At 48.9% G+C, this 19,144-nt stretch overlaps 1 protein-coding gene and 1 long non-coding RNA gene across 2 annotated transcripts in view; both read left to right on the forward strand.

Annotated features, from left to right (window-relative positions):
• The first annotated feature begins 10 nt into the window (after window positions 1-10).
• Window positions 11-14,290, forward strand: LOC132249433 (uncharacterized). Its single transcript, XR_009460919.1, has 4 exons — window positions 11-665; window positions 5,308-5,642; window positions 5,848-5,885; window positions 9,822-14,290. It is a non-coding gene; the product is annotated as an uncharacterized LOC132249433 (long non-coding RNA).
• A 2,410-nt stretch (window positions 14,291-16,700) lies between these two features.
• APTX (aprataxin) overlaps window positions 16,701-19,144 on the forward strand; it is a 29,797-nt gene continuing 27,353 nt past the window's right edge. The window contains exon 1 of the mRNA XM_019490673.2: window positions 16,701-17,308. The gene's annotated coding sequence lies outside the window, so the exon portion shown is untranslated. The remainder of the gene's footprint in view (window positions 17,309-19,144) is intronic.

Here is a 19,144-nt window from a genome sequence, read left to right on the forward strand (position 1 = left end):
GTGCGCTGCGGCCGCTTGGCGGACTACGACTCCCAGCGGGCGCCGTGGCCGAGTGGGGTGGTGGGGGTGTGGTGCATGCTGGGAGTTTTGCCGCCCCGCGCCGCGGGTTGTGTGATGTATTTCCTGGTTTAACCTTGTTTCCAAACGAAGCACCTGAAACACGGGCGGGGCGATGCAGAAATGAGGCAAAATGCCAGAGTTGCAAGTTTCAAGGCGCCACCGCTCTCGGGCTGGCGGTAGAAGCGCTCCATGCAAGGAAACTTGGGATGCCGCCCTGCACAGCCGTGCATTAGCAGAGCCGTGACTTTATGCGGGACCGGTAACGAGGTACGTTTTGTACCTCGTTAGGGGAGAAAAACCCCGCAGATACACCTGCTGGGCGGTGGCTAACATAGCTCCCCGGGGAGCCTTTGTGTGCACCAAGTATTCCTGAGGAAAGAAAGGCCGGATTTCCGGGGCTCAGTTAATTCAATCACAGACTTCCTTTTATATCGTTGCACAACCTGCCCGCTCGGTTTGAAAGATGGCAAATGAGCCCCCCCCAGCACTGAGCGGAGGAATAGTTCAAGGTGAAACTAGTTCCATTGGAAAACACGGTGGGGGTTCACCACTGTAGGCAAACACCATAAGAACAGAAATGCGAAACCGATTGCGATTGCCCTAAGGTGAGTGACATGCATACAAGTAAAGATAAAACATTGTAGATTATGACATTTTATTTTAGCTGGATGCCGTTATGGCTTTGTAATCTGAAGTAGTTTGATATTCCCAGCATTTACTTTCTTCCTAAAAGAAGGGCCATCCAGAAGATAATATATATGTAAATAAACAGCCTTCCAGAATTGAGGGCTGGGAGAGGCCCAAAGCCTAGCTATTACAAAGTAGGACCCCAAAACAGAGATGCTTAATACCCAATTCAGCAGCAGATTGTGTGCCCTTATGTGGAGACAGCTGAAATAAAGCAGGCTCAGTAGCTAGTAAAAATGGTTGAGCACCTTGCAAGAGCACATCTGGTACAAGTATATATGCTGAATGCATATTGGACTGCTTTTTAGCCCTCCCTGCTGTCTTTGGGTCGACAGGACTGAAATAGGTGATTTCTCACTTCTGTTCAGTAAGCTTTGTGAAGCGAATCAGTGGTCTCTTGTCATTTCTAGAGCATAGATATTCTGCTTGTAGAAATCTGGATGTGGAAGGGCAGGCGCCATATTTCCTCTGCTTTTGCACAATGCTGAGCATAAGTAAATGCTCAAACGATAATTGCTGTGACTGTCAGCAAGAATGCCTGAGAGGCTGAAGGTAGAAGTTCGCACACATTCCTATAGCACCATTTCCTGCTTTCATCTTGCCTTCAGTATCAGAAACTGAATTTTAGAAAGCCCGTCCCTGTTGGATCGTGCAGCTTGATTATCTCTTTCATTCTCTGCTGCCCCCCCTGCCTTTTTTTTTTTTTACTCAACACACATTTCAGAGTGCTTGAGGGATGTCCCATTATCCTGCTGTGTATCTGAATCATCTTCTATTTTCCTCTTCTCACTGAGATCTCTACAGCTTGCTCCACCCTGGGAAAATCCATTCCTATGCTTGCTTCACCTGTCGCAACCCAGTAATACTTGTCATTTTCCTCCAGCTCTTTCCTACTGCTCCATTTTCCCACTGTTCCTGCTGTCTTCCTCTACCAGCCCTTGGCAGGACTTCTTGTCCTTCAGGCGAGGATGCTGGCAAGAGCATGAAGGGAGACTAGGGAAAGGGAGGGCAGATTGTGGGACAGTTGAGAGAGCAATAGAAAAAATGCGCTCCTTGTCACGAGCCTTATTTAAGGGGTCTGTATGCTGTGTTCTGGTGGGAGGACTTTATGTAATAAAATGGCCATGAGTGTCTAGGGGCATGTGTAGATGAAACAGGGATTAATGTTGAGCGCACCTGAAAATTTTAACCCGGCTTTGTTTTGGTGCGGTGCGTTTGTGTTTGCACGACATGGCGCTTTTGAGTGACTTAAGTCTCCTGTGTCATTGCCTGCAGATTCAGTAGGGGGAGGTCAAATACCAATATACCCCCACCCCCAATGTCTTTCCTAATGTATTACAGCAGGAGGCACATGTAAGCCTGCTTCCCCTGTCCCCGCCCCTGGCCTCTCACTGGGAGTCTCCCCCGGGCACAGTCACCCCAAAAACCTTGTTACTTGCATCCACCTATGCTCGGTCGGTCGGTCTAGTCTCTCTCCGTCAGTATGCGACCCCAAAGACCCCCATCACAATCCCCATTCCAAAAATAAGCCTTGTGAATCCTCCCATCCTGTTCCTTTCCCTTCCCATCCCACCATGTTACAAATACATGTGCTTTTTCTTTTATTTACTTTATAGCTGCTATAATACCACCAAATGTTCAGGGTTCAGAGTAGTGGGTGGGTGGGTGTTTGTTGCTGCCTAATTGACTGGCAATTGCTGTCGATGATGCTGGTGGTGGCAGTGAGCAGGCGAGCTCTTCTGTGGTTTATTGTTGTTGTTGTTCTGGTGTTTTTGGACTACATTTCCCAGCATCCCGAGCTCACTGATCTTCATGCAGTTTTCAGTGGGGGCTCCCATTGAAACCTTCCAGTTCCCTGCCCAGTACCACCGTCAGTCTGTTTGTGTAGTGTCACATGGCTTTTGGGGGTGTGTTATGAAATGTTTTATAAATGTTTTTGAAAATGTGGGTTGCTGTTCAGCTTCGTCCCCCACCCACCTAGCCCACCAAAAGCTATAGTTAACCTTCTTGCCCACATGGTGGGGGGGGCTTTTTCAGATGTAGGTGATAGTGTGTAATGCCCCCCCCACAAACCACTTACAGGCTGGAAGCAGCAAACCCCTAGCCCAGTCCACATTTCCTACCCCTTCCCCTGACCGTCCTCCCCTCTAACCCCCCCGTCCGCAACACCGCACGCCCTTGTCTACAGACACAGATTTAAAGTGCAAATCAATTTATTTTAACATAACCAAGAGAAAGAACAAAGCGCTCTTAGGTGTTGTTGTCAGTAATATATCCCGCCAGACAATCATGCACAAGGGACACCCAACCAGCCTCTCCTTGAGGATTTCTCCTCAGTCCCTGTGCTGCTGCAGCCTGGACACGTCTCTGTTGTCTGGCCACTGCCTGTTGCGCTGCTTCTTCCCGCGACTCCTTGAAAATCTCCATGGCTCTCAGATACTGTGTAGCATGCAGACTGCCACTACAAAGGCCATGATATTTTCTGGCTCCATCTTGAGCTGGCACATAAGCGCCCTCCGTCGTCCTTTCAGTCAGCCAAACGCACATTGCACGGCCATCCTGCAACTGCTCAGGTGGTAGTTAAAAAATCAGCTTCTGCATGTTGGTGACATTCCCTCCATAAGGCTTCATGAGCCAGGGCTTTAGGGAGTAGGCAGCATCTGCTAATACAACCGGGGAACAGCAACACCACGGATCACTGTCTCCTCCACGCCAGGTGCGTAGTGTCCTTTCTCCACGAGGCCAGGCAGAGGGGAGTTTCTGAACACACATACATCATGCGTGCTGCCAGCCCACCCAGTATAAATGTTTGAGAGCCAGCCCTGGTGGTCCACCACAGCTTGCAGGATCATGGAGGCATATCCTTTCCTGTTTATGAAAGCCCTCCCCCTCCCCACAGGGCACAGCACTGGGATGTGAAATGCCCCCATGCAGTTAGGGAATCCCTTGTCATTGAACCCATCTGTGAATTGCTGCGGGTTCACCAGGTGGATAATTTTGTTTGAAGCGATCTCCTTTAGCAGCTGGCATACCTCACAAGTTGCCAACCTGACCATGCAAGCAGCCACGCCAAGCTGGTTCGCAACGTAGCGGAGGCTGGATGGGCTGGCCAGTTTCATGATTGCCCTAGCAACCCTCTTGTCTGGTGGGGCCCCAGCACTGAAACAATACGATAGAACGTCTCCCTGTCATTCAGAACATCTCCAGCCACTGCTGGTCATTCCAAGTCGTCAGTACAATTCACTCCCATCAGTCCAAGCTGCTCTCACAGGCCCACACTGTGCAGATTCTGGTCCTCCTCAGGTTTCTCAACAGAGCTGTCATCTTCCACTTCTTCACTTTCCTCTGGGTATTTCAAGTCCTCTGGGTATCAGTATCTTATTATTATTCTCATTGCTGTTAAAGCAGGAACACACCTTGCCACTGAATACTGTATCATCATTCTTATCCTTCTCAAGCGGTGCAGCAGTAATCTCCAGGTAAACAGCATTTGCAGAAGCAGTACTGCTGCCTCCTCCTCCCCCTGCTCACCCATGTCTTCCATATTCTCCATGTCAGAGGACTCTTCACTGAGTTGTTCTCCATCGTCATGCATTTCATCCTCATTCTGCATTTCCCCCCCCCCTCCATCAGCAGCAGCTTCTCAACCATCTGCACCAAGCGGGGGGCAGGGACTGTAGGGTGTTCTGTGGTCTGGAGCTTGGTGTAGCTGCTTTTTCAACACTTCATCACTGGCCATTGGGGCTTTTCCACATGCTTTCATCCTGAGCTTAGCAGCCACTGGTGTTCTGATCTAATCAAGCTTGCAAACAAAAAAAAAAAGGGTTGCCTACTCCTCCCCTGTTAGGCTACTCAAAACTTTTGCCACATGAGGGAAAACAGGCTGTGCTTCTGCAACAAAATTATTTTGCACAAGGAGGCAGGTAGGTATCGATTTTTGCAACATTCCAGGCCACTAAGCAGCCATCCCAAAGCACAATGGCCTTATTTACCCCATGCTCAACCCCACGACGAGGTCTTTGTTAAAAGTAAACCAGGTGCTTCATCACCTTTGGGTTTTTTGACACTTATAGGTAATGACTTCACAATCCTTGGAATTTTCCAAGACCCTCATGCAAGCACAGCCAGAGTATAAAGAGCCCCTCCCCCCCCCCCCCAAATTTTGCCAGCCCCCTCTCACGAATCACTTGGGCTGTTGACTACGAACTGCTTCACCATGTCTCAGAAAGCCAAGGCCAGCAGTATGGAGCTAATGTCCCAGGAGGCTGATACCTCCAACGCCCATGGATCCAACTGGACCCTGGAAGAACTGGAGGACTTAATCAACATTTGGTCAGAGGAAAAGATCATAGGTTGGAAAGTAGGAGAAATAAGCCTGCTTATGTCAAGATAGTAAAAGGCATGCAGGCGTGAGGGCACATTCGTGACTGGACCCAGGTCCAGAGCAAGATCAAATCCCTGAGATCTGCATTCTACTGAGCCAAAGATGCCAATTCTTGTTCTGGGGCAGGTTGTACAATTGCTCCCTTCTATGACAAGCTGTCCATCATTCTCTCCAAGGCTGCGGGCACCAACCCAGGTATGGAGACTTTCAGCACCGGGGACTGGGGTTGTGACGGAGGAGGAGGTGGAAAAGGAAGACGAGGAGGCAGCAGCAGCCCCTCCTGAGGGTGAAACCATGATCATGTCTCAGCTGTACACAGACCACTCCCTGCTCCTTGACGACCATGACTGGCAGGAAGAACCGTCGGTCACCATACGCTTAGTGCCGCTTTGTCCTTCCGTTCCACGGACTAGCGCAGATGATGAAGCAGAGGAGGTAGAGGGTCAAGAAGAATCCCATGCAGCCAATACATCATCTACTTCTTCCAAGACCCAAGAACATGCTGGACCTGGTAAGTTTCTTGTAACGTGCCTCTTGCCACTGTCAGGCAACACCCAGGTTCATGCTGCTTGGGTTAAGAGGGCCAGGGGGAGGGGGAGAAATTAATGCATTGCTGTAGGTGGGTCACCATGTTCTTTCGGTGGTGGTCCATGACTGGTTCGATAGCTCATAATGTAGCAGACACCAAACTAATTATTTGCTTTAATTTTTTGCAGCTAGCACAGGGAGTGTCAGCCATGGACCTGTTTCCAAAGTGGGTACTTGTAAGTTTGGGGCTGTATGAGTGGTACCCCACTGTTGCGGGGTCTGTTTCTGTGCCTGCTGGCATTTTGTGCACTGCATGGCGGAGGTGGGGGTGTGTACTTTCCTCCTCTTGGGGGAAGGCTACCATTGTTTTTTTCTTTGTTTATCAGCCACTGTGATCCATGGCCACCTGGAACGGCCCCCAGGTAGCACTACAAAAGAGTGCTGCAGAGATTTTCGCAGCAGGCAGCGATGATCCCACAAAACCTCACTCAAGGTTTTGGCATAGTCCTCACTAGCCAGAGCAGCACATGCAGATGCCTGGCAGGACAAATGCCTCAAGTCGCTGCGTAAGGATGATGCCATCCTCAAGGAAGTGCACAAAACCATGTGGAATTTGAAAGACATGTTCAACAAGTCCTGTGTTGAATTACGGAGATCACAGGAAAATTACAGTGATGCTTTTCAGAGTGTGCAGAACTACCTCTTAGGTAAACAGGTACCATGCCCGAAAGGGACAAGTCGGTCCACTCAGCTTGCCTCTGTGCAGGAAAAACCCAGACTGAGAATTACAGCTGAGCCTGTTCCTCCTAACTCAGTGGGTCACGGGAGGGCCGTACGACTGCCAGCAGGGCCAGGAGGGCTTCACTGCGTTTCAGGGTCATGGTGGGGTGAAGGCAAAGAAGCACAAGTAACTGCTTAAAATAGCATGTTCTAAACAATAAAACCTCATGGTTTCCTGGCTTCCTATGTCTGCCTCAGTATCCACCCTTACACTGCTTGGTTGGGAAGGTGGATTTTGTTCATTGTTTGGGTTCATTTCTCTATTTGTTTTTCCTGCAGCTTGCTGCATGGGATGTGGGGGAAGGGTTGGCAATCTCTCTTGCGCAGGTACATAGCAGACCTGCAAGCAGACCTGGACAGGTTGGACAAGTGGGCAGAAAACAACAGAATGCAGTTCAACAAGGAGAAATGCAAAGTGCTGCACCTAGGGAGGAAAAATGTTCAGCACACCTACTGCCTAGGAAATGACCTGCTGGGTGGCACGGAAGTGGAAAGGGATCTTGGAGTCCTAGTGGACTCCAAGATGAACATGAGTCAACAGTGTGACGAAGCCATCAGAAAAGCCAATGGCACTTTATCGTGCATCAGCAGATGCATGACGAATAGGTCCAAAGAGGTGATACTTCCCCTCTATCGGGAGCTGGTCAGACCGCAGTTGGAGTACTGCGTGCAATTCTGGGCACCGCACTTCAAGAGGGATGCGGATAACCTGAAGAGGGTCCAGAGAAGGGCCACTCGTATGGTTAAGGGCTTGCAGACCAAGCCCTATGTGGAGAGACTGGGGCACCTGGACCTCTTCAGCCTCCGCAAGAGAAGGTTGAGAGGCGACCTTGTGGCTGCCTATAAGTTCATCACGGGGGCACAGAAGGGAATTGGTGAGGTTTTATTCACCAAGGTGCCCCTGGGGGGTTACAAGAAATAATGGCCACAAGCTAGCAGAGAGCAGATTTAGACTGGACATTAGGAAGAACTTCTTCACAGTTAGAGTGGCCAAGGTCTGGAACAGGCTCCCAAGGGAGGTGGTGCTCTCCCCTACCCTGGGGGTCTTCAAGAGGAGGTTGGATATGCATCTAACTGGGGTCATCTAAACCCAGCATTTTTTCCTGCCTATGCAGGGGGTCGGACTCGATGATCTATTGAGGTCCCTTCCGACCCTAACATCTATGAATCTATCTATGAATAGCGGGGTTCCAGAGGTAAACAGAGGGGCTGCCTGGGTGGGTCGCAACATACAAGTGCTGACCCGCACACCAGCATTTTGCAAAAGCAGCACCCACTCTGCAAAGTGACTTTTGAAGCCATATTGCTTCTGATCCCTTGTCCCGACTAAGGGAGGTGAAAAGTGGCGTGTCACCCCCCAGCAGCCTGGCTTGCTTTTTGGCAAGCCACCACCCACTTTGCAAAGTCGCCCATAGGGGCTCATGCCTTCCGAGTTGGGTCTGCCTACACTGTGTGATGGAGAGGCTCTTTGGCTCACCCTTCACAGCCCTTCCTTGCATTTTCCCTAAATGGAAACTTTGCAAATGCACTTTTTCAGCGTTCTTTTCACACTCTTTTCCAGCCAAGTGCCAGGCACCGTCTCCTCTGTTTTGAAACACTAAAGCAAGGCCATGGGTGGGGGGACAACATGAGGTTTAAGACCCATTTTCCTTGCACACAAACCCAGGGACTTTGCAAACTTTCCCGCCTTCTTTTCGCACTCTTTTCCAGCCCGGTGCCAGAGTGTTTGCAGTTTTTCTCACACCAAAACGAGGCTGGGGGGGGGGGGGGGAGGGGTGGCTTGCCCAGCTGAAGGACTATATATTGGGGGAGTAGAGGTCAGGATACACCTTTGCTGTATTGACGAGGGAGGTTTGAGGCAAGTGAGGGATGACAGCACAGCGGAGGCAGAGGACTCATCCCAGTCACTAGACTTGCCCCAGGGGGCACAGCAATGTGAATCCAGGGTTTGAGAAGACTGCAGGCTTATCAAGTGGGGTACAGTGAAGCTTCAAGTGCTATTTGATGCTTGCATCTCTGCGATGTGCGACTCAAAAGAGGACATGGCAATGTACTCTATGCCACCTTTGGTAAGTGACACCTGACACTTGTATGTGCCCTGAGGGTGACAGGGTCATACCCAGTGGGGCACAAATAGAAGCAATTGCCCTGGGCACAGCACTTGGGGGCCCCGTGGAGACTGGCGGAACAGACAGGTGACTCCTCAGCACCGCCGGCCTCGCATCCAGACGCTCACCAACTCCCCTCCCCACCCCATCCCACCGCAGCATGCAGGTTCAGCTCTACGTGGCGGGGTGCTAATTTGCCTAAGGCCCTGCACCAGTGGCATACTGCAGGTCTCTGGCACCTGGGGGCCAAGCCCAGGGTGCCACTGCCCTTGCTCCTGCGCACCCCAGACAAGCCGCCTTCAGCGAGGGGGAGAGACACAAGTGGCACAGAGTGCTGGCGCCCCCAGGCACCTGCCAATGGCACCCCCTTTGTGTCTGCCCCCGGGGTGGCTGCCCCATCTGCCACTGTCCATATGCCACTGCCCTGCACCCTGATAGGGTCATCTCTGGTTGCGGGTGTAGTGCGCAGGTTTGTTATTACCCTGAAATAGAATAGTTTTCTGAAAGCATACTGTTAGGTTTACAATAATTTGGATTATTAAGAAGTATTAGCTTTACAGCTGAATACAAGGCATGACCTGTGGCCTAGCAATGCAGCTGACCACAAGGCAGAATGATAGCTAGGCCTTTGCTTGTGTCATGAAATCATTTTAACTGTACCAAGCATTTTCTGAGTTAAAAAGTGAATCTGTGTCTGTGTGCTAAAAAAAAAAATAAAAAAAAAAAAAAAATCAGCTACAGCAAGTAGTAAGATAAGACAGAGAAACCATTGTTCTGGGCATACTAGTTGCGTCCTTGAGAAGTATCTTCTACTGTGTAAGGTTTTGCTAACATATTATAATGTTACTGTTACTTAACTTTTAGCTTTTAAAAGTGCTAGTTCAGCTTAATAGAAATATGCTGTTACAAAGATTTATAAAGTACCGCCCCAAGTATTGCTTTTTGTTAACCATATAGTCTTGCTTTGTTGTAAGAAGTATAAAAGATCGCCTCACCCTTGAGGGGGGGGGCCATTTTGCCTTTTGCTGGCTTTATGGTCTTTGCTCGAGCAAATAAACAGCTGTCTTTCTTTACCCGCGTTGTCTGTCAATCAAATTACAGCTAGACAACGGACCTTAGGGAGGTTTCTCCCACCACACAGGGGACACATTGTTTAGTTCAAGTTTATTGTAAATGGGGCTGGTGGAATTTTATGGGCGTGAAGGAAGGTACATGAGGTGCACAAGAGGCACCAATAGAAATCCCGATGCTCTTTCTATCCTCCCTCCCTCCAGTTTTTAGATCCCCTTCCGCTGCTAGCTGCAGGCTGATCACTCCAGGTTGGTGTGACAAGAGGCAGAAAGAGAAAGGAAGAAAGAGAAGACAAAGAGGATGACAACACTTCCTTCAGGATTCTCTCAACAACTGAACTATTATGCATTATAATTATAGTTGACTTTCATCCTACAGACTTATATAGACTTATAATAACAGATAATACTAATACTGTAATAGGGGTTAGGAGTCAATAATACAATTAATTCCAATAGTAATATATTAATAAAAGTTTGTAATAATATTAATAATGATTTGTTAATGGTCAATAATAATTGTAATGGTTCAATTCTTTATCACAGCATTTCAAAGCAGGTAGATCTGCCTTATCACTCCCCACTCCCCAAACTGCCTCTTGCAGCACACATACCATGCATCCTGGGCACACATATCCTGGTCCTCCATTATATATATAGCCGGTATATGATATAGGCTTATAATTACAGTTCAATTCCTTATGATGAGAAAACAAATACTGAGCATAAAGGCAGGTGATTATGTGCCCTCCCTCCCTGCCTCTTTCCCCATGGTGGGCGGTGGGGGGTGTGATTGCCCACCTCTTGGTTACTGGCCATAATAATGAGCAAGCTCTTCCCTAGTTCCCTCTATTCCTGTGGCTGGGCCTTCTGGCTTGGGGAAAAAGTACCTCTTTTCTGAAAAGTACCCTAATTCTGAACCTGACACCACACAAGGAAGAGGGCAAGGCTTTCTTCTCGCCCTCCTCCTTGGTTGCTGGCCCACAAATGCAACTGAGGCTATTTTCAATAGGACACTATTCAGTATAAAGTGTATCGTTGAAGGGACTCGTGTTCATTATGTGACAGTCACCTCACTAGCCTACTATCAAGTGACTGTTGCTGTAAATAAGCATGTAAAGAAATGCATAATAACTATGTAATGAATGAGTACTAAAGTAACTACGTAAATGATTAAGTACTTAAGAATTATTAATTGCCTTTACACACTGTAATATTTGAATTGTTGACGGCCACTAGTACTGCTAGGGATTCTCTTCTATGTACTTGAATTGTTGCACAAGTTCTTCAGGTCCATTTCATATTATTCTCACCCTACTCCTGGTTGCTGGCCACAAGTACTGCTGAGGCTTTTCATCCGTCTACTACTTGAATTGCAGAGGCTTTCTTCACAGGCTTTGACCAGAGCATCAGCTCGAGTATGGTAAGAGTTGCACAAGTTCTGCAGATCCATTTCATATTATTCTCGCCCTCCTCCTGGTTGCTGGCCATGTTTGCTAATGAGCGTATTATGGAATTGTAATTTGAGAATTGTTGCTGGCCACAAATGTGGAGGCTTTCTTGGTTGCTAGCCAAGCCTTCCTGCTTTCTTTGCTAGCTTTGGCCCGAGCATCAGCTGGATGATGGTAGTTGTTGTTGAATACATGTCTTCTGACTGAGGTAAATACAGAAAACATGTCTTCTGACTGGGGAAAAGCTTCTTGCTGAGAAAAACCCTCCTGCCTCAGCACAAGTTGCACAAGTTCTGCAGGCCCATTTCATTCTTTGCTGCAGCTGTGCTTGGGAGCTATGACCACTGCAGTGTCATAGGGCTGGGGGTACAGGTTGGGCCTTCCTTATCACCCTCTCCTTGAGTTTCTTTTCTGAATTGCAGAGGCCTTCTTGGTTGCTGGCCAAACCCTCCTGCAAATTCCCTCCTGGGGTCCAAGTAGTAGGCCCATGCCTGTGGCCTCTTCACCCCACTAACCCACCTCTGCCTTTCTTACACTTCTCCCTTACACCTTGTAACTTCCAAATTGTTGCTGGCTACAAATGCAACTGAGGCTTGAGTTTCTTCTCTGAATTGCAGAGACTTTCTTGGTTGCTGGCCAAGCCCTCCTGCAAGTTCCCTCCCGGGGTCCGGGTAGTAGGCCTATGCCTGTGGGCTCCTTGCCCCACTCACACACCAACCCACCACTCTGTCTCCTTGAGGCTTCTGTCTCTTTGAGTTTCTTCTCTGACTTGCGGAAGGAAGATTTTAAATAAATAAGGATAACAGAAAGTAGTGTAACCGAAGGGGAGATTATCCTCCCCAGCACCTTTACAATATAAAATATTGTAAAACCTCTATAAAACTATACTATAGGCATCTGCCTGCCTGCCTCCCTCCCTCTCCTGCTCCATCTATCCATCCTTCCCTCCCTCCCTAAGCTTTGGGGCCAGCAAAAATTCGAAAGTTACTACGTAGCGGATATTAGCTTGGCCCAACTCAGCCAGGCAGCTGAGTTGGGCCATGCATCTTCATCTGAGGAGGCCCCTTTGGGACCATGCCTGCCTGCCCCCCCTTTACCTAGCCATCTTCCTGCTGGGACATGTTCAGTAACCAGTAAGGGGGCTGCCTCCCTCCCTCTCCCCCTCCATTCCTCCCTCTCTAAGCTTTGTGGCCAGCAACAATTTGAAAATTACTATCTGTAACAGATATTACCTACATCTATACCTGAGGAAACCCTCCTGGGGCTCCTTTGGGACCATGCCTGGGACCTTCCCCCAAGTAACGTGCCCACCCACCTATCTTCTGGTGGGGAACATTGTAATGCATTGCTAAAGTCTTTATAGAGTTGCTAAAGACCCTGGGCGGTCCATGCTTGCCACTAGGCGTGGGTGGGGTGGTTTAGTTTTCTTTCATAGATTCATACATGTTAGTGTCGGAAGGGACCTCAATAGATCATAGAGTCCAACCCCCTGCATAGGCAGGTTCAGATGACCCCAGCCAAATGACCATCTAACCTCCTCTTGAAGACCCCAGGGTAGGGGAGAGCACTACCTCCCTTGGGAGCCCATTCCAGATTTTGGCCACTCTTGACTGTGAAGTTCTTCCTAATGTCCAGTCTAAATCTGCTCTCTGCTAGCTTATGGCCATTATTTCTTGTGACCCCAGGGGTGCCTTGGTGAGTAGAGCCTCAGCAATTCCCTTCTGCGCCCCCGTGATGAATTTATAGGCAGCCACAAGGTTGCCTCTCAACCTTCTCTTGCAGAGGCTGAAGATGTCCAAGTGCCCTAGTCTCTCCTCGTAGGGCTTGGCCTGCAAGCCCTTAACCATATGAGTGGCCCTTCTCTGGACCCTCTCCAGGTTATCCACATCCCTCTTGAAGTGTGGTGCCCAAAACTGCAGTATTCCAACTGCGGTCTGATCAGTGCCCGATAAAGGCGAAGTATCACCTCCTTGGTTCTGTTTGTCATGCATCTGCTGATGCATGATAAAGTGCCGCTCGGTTTGCTGATGTCCTCGTCACACTGATGACTCACGTTCATCTTGGAGTCCACTAGGACTCCGAGATCCCTTTCCACTTCCGTGCTACTGAGCAGGTAATTTCGTAGGCAATAGGTGTGCTGGACATTTTTCCTCCCTAGGTGCAGCACTTTGCATTTTTCCTTGTTAAATTGCATTCTATTGTTTTCTGCCCATTTGTCCAACCTGTCCAGGTCTGCCTGTAGTTGTTCCCTGCCCTCTGGTGTGTCCACTTCTCCCCACAGTTTTGTATCATCCGCAAACTTGGACAGAGTACACTTCACTCCCTCGTCCAAGTCACTGATGAAGACATTGAAGAGTATCAGTCCAAGGACTGAGCCCTGCTGGACCCCACTGCCCACGCCATTCCAGGTCGATACCGACCCATCCAGCACCACTCTCTGGGTATGACCCTCTAGTCAATTTGCCACCCACCAGACTGTGTAATCATCCAAGTCACAGCCTCTTAATTTGTTCACCAGTATGGGGTAGGTATTGAAGGCCTTCCTGAAGTCTAAGTAAACGATGTCTACCCCTACTCCTGCGTCCAGGTGTTTTGTAACCTGGTCATAAAAAGAGACTAGATTAGTCAGGCATGATCTACCTGCTACAAATCCATGCTGGTTTCCCCTCAGCATAATTTTTCCTGCTGGGCTCTCACATATATGAGCCTTAATAATCTTTTCAAAGACTTTGCCAAAGATGGAGGTGAGACCGACTGGCCTATAATTGCCTGGATCCTTCTTCTTCCCCTTCTTGAAAATAGGGACCACATTGCCCCTCTTCCAGTCCTCTGGGACCTGGCCCGTGCACCACGAGTGCTCAAATATTCTTGCCAGTGGCTGTGCAACGACATCAGCCAGTGCCTTCAGTACTCTCGGATGGAGCTCATCCAGGCCTGCCGACTTAAACGCATCCAGTCCTTCCAAGTGACTCTGCAACATCTCAGGATCAACGCTTGGTAGTCTGACACCGTGCTGTTGCCTCTCTAAAATCCCATTGTGAGACTTGTCTTGCCCCTCATTTAGGAACACTAAGGCAAAGAACTCACTGAGGAGTTCAGCCTTGTCCCCCGTCTGTCACCAATTGCTTCTGCCCATTCAGTAGTGGTCCTATACCGCCCTGGGCCTTCCTTTTACTCCCTATATATCTGAAAAACAATTTTTTGTTATCCTTAAGTTGGGATGCCATCCTCAGCTCCATGGTAGCTTTGGCCTTTCCAGCTGCCTCCCTACAACTGTGAGCTGAGGAGGTATACTCCTCTTAAGCAGTGGAAACAGGGAGAGATTACTAATGTGCCCCCTTTTTTGCCCTTAGGCTGCTCTGGATTTCTCTGGTCAGCCAAGGAACACTCTTGGACCTTTTCCCCCTTATCCTTCAGGCACGAAGGGATTGTCTCCCTCTGTGCTCGAAGGATCGCTTCCTTAAGGCACAGCCACCCTTCCTGGGCTCCTATCTCACCAAATCTCTTACTCTGCAGTGCATCATTGACTAAATGCCTGAGCTCGCTGAAGTCAGCTTTCCTAAAGTCTAGCACTTCCACCCTACTAGTTACCTTTCCCACTCTACACCTTATGGTGAATTCTATTATTTGGTGGTCACTGTCCCCCAGGTGACCACTGATCTGTAGGTCCCCTACCATGTCATCCCCTGTTGCCAATACCAGCTCCAGTAAGGCATTCCCCCTAGTGGGACCATGTACCTCCTGCATCAGGTGGAGGTCCTGTACACAGGATAGGAACCTGCGTGAACTGTGGGAATTTGCTGTCTGCATCTCCCAGCAGATGTCAGGGTATAGTTTAGGTCCCTCATGACTACCGCTTCCCTACTCTTTATGGTCTCCGAGAGCTGCCTCAGGAGTTCCAAATCTAGTTCTTCACCTTGGTGTCGGGGTCTGTAGCAAACCCCTACCATCAAATCCCTTTCCCCTTGACCTCCATGTATCCTAACCCACAATCCTTCTACTTTCTCCTCCTCCAATTCCATTTTGATATGGGTCGATGTATAATGCTCCTTGACACAGAGCACAACCCCTCACCCTCTCCTCCCCACTCTATCCTTTCTGTACAGCTTATAGCCCTTAACATGTACCACCTAGTCATGGGTAGAGTCCCACCAGGTTTCTGTTAACCCCACTAAATCGTGTTTTCTGCAAGCAGGAGTGCTAGTTTCTTGCAAGAAATGCTGGCTGCTTGTTAGCACTGGCCAAGTATCTGACCTCCCTCAATCCAATAACAGTCCACCCTGCAACTCTTTCCAGTAATACCGTGACTCCATAAAAATTGTTCAGTCATCAGCTCTCCGAAAACCACCCCACCCACTCCCACGTTGGCCATGCATGCCAATTCTGCCTATCAAAGAAAACATGACATATACAGACCAAAAATAAGACACTTTATTCATCCATCTTCCGGCGTTCCTTGTCCCCAGACATCTGCTGCTGGGACATGGCCAGTAACCAGGAAGGAGGGTTGGTTGGCTGGCTGGCTGCTTGCTTGCCTCCCTCTCGCCCTCCCCCCATGCATCCCTCACCAAGTGACATAATGTATGTAATTGAAGAAAGGGAACACTCACACTTACTATATAACAACAGTTGCCTGATAGTTATAATACTGAGGGGAATATCAAGGGATTATTCAAAGGACCTTGGGAGCATATTGTGAATTGGTGTTTTATCCTATTGTATTGTGTTGTATTTGCTGGCAATGGCTGTAATGTCTTTAGAAAAAAAAATGTATTCACCAGTTGACTACCAACAGCATTGTTGAGTAAAACAAACGTATATACTGTTTTAGCTTTACTGTGATTTCGCAATCAAATTGATTGCAATTCAATTTATTGTGAAAAAAATAAAGATGAGGATCAAAAAAAAAAAAAATACAGATTTGTACTTGTTCCTGCTTGATTTCAGGGCATGGACCTAGGAGCAGGGGAGCAGTTTGCAGCCAACAAGGGGTGGGAGTGCAGTAGTTTCCCAGGTTGGACACAAAGGTGGCCAGGGCCTGTATTCCAGATTGGTTGGCCTCCCCTCCAGGCACCTCGGTAATATGTCTGGGGATAGCCATCTGCAGGATAACACTTCTGGCCTCTCTATAAGGGAGCAGAGTGCTTTTTGAAACCTTGGCCTTGATTAGCAGCTCTCTGCTAGGGTGATTCCCTGTGGTAGTTGAGACCCATCTGGTGAGGGGCCAATACCTAACATAAAGCCCTGGCAGGACTTTTCCAGTACTCTCACTTAAAATGCAGAGAAATTTATTGAATTTGGATTGAAATAAGTTCTCCCACAATAATGCTTCTTTTGAATACTTGATTCTGCAGAGGCCTAGAGATAGCTGAACAGATTACCCTGGGCTGCCTTGGGAGTGTTGCTCCTCGTTTTCCTCTCACCTTCTCCCTGTCCTTTGAGAGGGTGGAGAGAAGGGATATGGCAAGGGAGGGCAAAGCAATCCTGACCAAAGTCTGATGAGCAATCTCCAGCAAGGGAGTGGGTTGCAGCCGGCCGGAGGGGGAGGGGCGGTCTGCAAACCCAGCTCCCAAAGGTGTAGCATGCAGGATTTTGTAAAGAAAGCTGTCCCGGAAGAGAACGGGGGCGGGAAGGACCTCAGACAAGAAAGGAAAGTTATAAAAGGCAGAAAGGACAGGAGAGAGAAAAACAAATACACAAGGAAGATGAAACAAAAACCCACCTACCTTCAACAGGAGCCGCAACACAGCAAAAACAGAGGGAGAAACCCGTATGCTTTATTAGCCGCGCCTTTTTTCAGATGAGGCCGCCCGGTGACGTCACCAGTAATCACAGTTCAGCAGGAATAAAGTGGGCTGACGGAGGAGGAAGATAAGAGGACGGACTCAGGGAGTTTGGAGATACCAGGTTCCTTCTAGGATTACCAATGGGAAGAGAGCAGGGAGCCAGAGGAGGCTTCTGACGCCAGCCGCAGCAACAGCGGCTGGGAGCAGACCGCCAGCGCTGGAAGCGGCTCCGCCAGCCTGCAAGGGCTTCAGCTGCAGGGGAAAGAGTGGAGGGCGTGCAGGAATCATCATCACCGCAGGTGGGAGTATTAGGGCCCGGAGGGAGGAGGAGGAGGAGCTCTACCTGGCAAGAGAGCCCCAGTAGAAGCAGCCAGAAGGACTGTAGAGCGCTCAGGTGTTGATCCTGAGTGTGGGAGAGCGCCAGCCACTCGTCAGGGAACGGCGAAGCACCCAGGTACGGACGCTCTGGAGAGGCGAGGAGTAAGATAGCCCAAGGCTTATAGAGGGAGGGGAAGGGAGGACCCGAGCAGGGGGTCAGTTCCTAGCCAGAGCGTAGAGAGCTTGGCACCCAGGGTCTCTGATGTAAGAGACCTGGGAAGGGAGTTGCTTTTTGCTCTTCTTTTTGTTTGTTTTGAGTTTCCCCATGTGAAGGGGTTGTGGGGTAGGAGAGACATGGTGAAGTTCATAGGGTGGCATGTCAAGTCCAGGTTGGGGGGAAAAGCTCCTCCTAGGAGAGTACGGACACCTCCAGCAAGACCGGCGAACACAACCCAGGGCGGAATAAACGAATCGGCCTCGGAAGCCAGTATTCTGAACAGGAGAGAAATCACGAGGCTCTACGGTAGTAGAAGAGGTACATGGTCACGAAGATAGGATAACTCATTGAGATGGCGTGAGGACGGGGTGTAGGGGTGGCGGAGCTCTGCTAGTGACCACCGGGCCACCTGTGCTGTAGAAGATCCCTGGGATAGTCATTCCTCCCACTGGGAAACATTCAAGTTATGGCAGATGAGATAAGGGAAGGGTTCCCGCGGAGGGAACATCAGCATGGCATTTTTCGGGAGACTGCAGGGCATACATCCCTCTGTATTAGAGCCAAGGTAGCACGTGACCGATTACTTGAGACCTGGCAGTCACAAAAGCATGGGGGGAAAAAAGGTAATTTTTGCATTGTACCTCCCATAACAGTACAGCTGGCAAAGAAACTGCCAGGAGGTTAGGAGAAAAAAAAGCTGTTTTGGAACTGCTGCAGCAGGTGTTAATCCCAACCCTCCACCCCCATCAGCGACCATGGATATGAAATGCAAGTCTTTAATACATTACAGTGCTAAAGTCTTTGAAGACTTGCTAAAGGCCCTGGAAGGTCTATGCATGGAGAAGTTTTGCAGATTGCCTGCTTGCTGCTGGGGGTGGGTAGGGTTGTTTAGTCTTTTTTTTTCTTACCAAAAATGTTGGCTGCACCCTAGCACTTAACAAGCATTCAACCTCCCTCTAATAACAGTGCACCCTGCAACTCTTTGCAACTTGTTCCAGTAATGCCATGATTCCATAACCCCCCCCCCCCCCCCCAAAGCAAAATCTCCATGCCAAGGCAGGTGCAGTCTCCAAAAACCACCCCTGGATTGGCCATGCATGCCAATACTGACTATCAAAGAAAACATGACACATGTATAGAGTAAAACTAAAACACTTTATTCAAAAAAGGGGGATGCAGTCAAGGTTCCCTCTAAGGTGTGCATGTGCGTGGCTGTGCACAAGTAAAAGTCTGGCCATGCACAAACTTTTAAGGCTGCGTACCCTCCAGGAGAGGAACTGGGCTGTGGCATGGGACACTTACTGAAGGTAAGCTTCTCCCTGAGGTGGGGACGGGGGCTGGGGCCTAGCCCAGTCTCCTCTTGCTCCACGGAACTGCTGCACTGCCCCACATTAGCTTGGGGAGTGAGGAGGCACGTGGCATCAGGGCTGGGGAGTGGAGCAGTTCCCTGTGCAATGCGTTTCTCTTCTTTACAAAAGGGTTAATTAAATAATTTAAATATAAGTAAGAAATGATAATTAATTTAACTAAGTTTTTAAATAAGGATAATGGAAAGTATTATATAAAAGGGGGATCTTCCTCCCCAGCACCATTACAATATAAAATGTATACAAAAATAAATAACAACTGCAGATCTGAAGTTTTTCAATCTTCTACAAATCTTCATTTATTTTTTTTTTTTTTTTAATTGTTCTGGTTGCCCCCAGCAAGTTCCACCCACAAAAGTTTGCTGCAGGGAAGAGGAAAGGGGAAGAA

This window comes from Alligator mississippiensis, chromosome 3 (assembly GCF_030867095.1).
Source record: "Alligator mississippiensis isolate rAllMis1 chromosome 3, rAllMis1, whole genome shotgun sequence".
NCBI lineage: Eukaryota > Metazoa > Chordata > Crocodylia > Alligatoridae > Alligator > Alligator mississippiensis.